Here is a 1,386-nt window from a genome sequence, read left to right as displayed (position 1 = left end):
TACGTATGCATGTATGTATATTATCGGTTTATAMGAAAGTCTAAATATATTTATATATATGTATGTGTGTTTAGATCAAAGATCAAGTAAGAGTTTCTTCTTCTTTTTACAATAATATATGGTAATAAGTGTACTTACTACGTTCTATAACACTTTTTAGACTTTATTTTAAAWATTTTGTTGTTGTTGTTGTGATTAATCAATCTCTCGTATGTATGTTTTTTGTTGGAAATAAATCTTTGTATTTTACATATTTTTTGCAAATGAACGCTTGTTTCATGCGCTGAAGTATAAAATGCTTTAAGACTCTTTCGCATACATATGTACATATTAGCATACATGCAATATTTTCAGTTTTACAAAACTTAATGGCTAAGGAAAATTTTAGCTCATTTTTATTTATTATTTTATTTTTATTTTTTATATTTTTATTTCATTCAACTGTTTGTATTTTTTTTTTTTTTTACATTTTATAATTGCTATGGTTACAAAAAAAAAGATTTTCAACTTTACTTTCATATTTTACCCACTTTTTCTTAGCTCTATTCAAACACTTATATTKTAACAGTCGCTAATAAAAGTCTCCATACAAACATCAATTATCATATACTATTTGTCTCCGCTACAAAACGCCAACCACTCTCTCTCTCTCTCTCTATCTCTTAGATATCTCAAAGTATTTATATTCCAATCATCTGCTACGCACCTTTCGATTACAAACAACAAAATTTTCCACACATTTCAACTTTTCCTATTTACCGCTTTGTTTGTGTGTAGATTACTATATATGTCCTACTATATATTAACTTTCTATGCACCTTTCATTAATTTTTTTCCATATTTCAAGTATGTAGGTAAGTCGTTTCTTACGTTCTGCATTTCATTTGTACATTTCTTACTTTTGTACGAGAAGCTCTTGTTGGCCACGTACAGTACCTGCCAATTGTCAACGTGCATGCAAACTATTTTATTTCTATATTCATTTGTATTAACTGCAGCAAAACGATTTCCATGTAATATAACGAGATACAGACTATTTATTACCGTTATCGCTATAATTATTGCAGAAAAACTGTATATGTTGTGATTTCACAAACAAAAAAAAAAAAATTAACTTTTATTTTGAAATCTGGTTGACGATCTGCATATATGATTTCTCATATATTGTTTGATTTTACTTATTTTTTTGCAGATTATTCTTGTTTTCTTTATAAATAATGCATTTCTCATGAAGCTTAACAACTTGGACCTCTGCGGAATGGAACGACTTGGAAACGGATCCTACTAGTGGCATGCATCCGCGCTGTTAGCATAGTTACAATACAGGTCTGGAGCTTGCTGACAGAGCCTTCTGCCYAGAGTGTTAACATCTAAGCGCTTTTTACT

This window comes from Bactrocera latifrons, unplaced genomic scaffold (assembly GCF_001853355.1).
Source record: "Bactrocera latifrons isolate USDA-ARS-PBARC rearing strain unplaced genomic scaffold, ASM185335v1 scaffold_313, whole genome shotgun sequence".
Taxonomy (NCBI): Eukaryota; Metazoa; Arthropoda; class Insecta; order Diptera; family Tephritidae; genus Bactrocera; species Bactrocera latifrons.
This window is presented reverse-complemented; position numbering follows the sequence as displayed.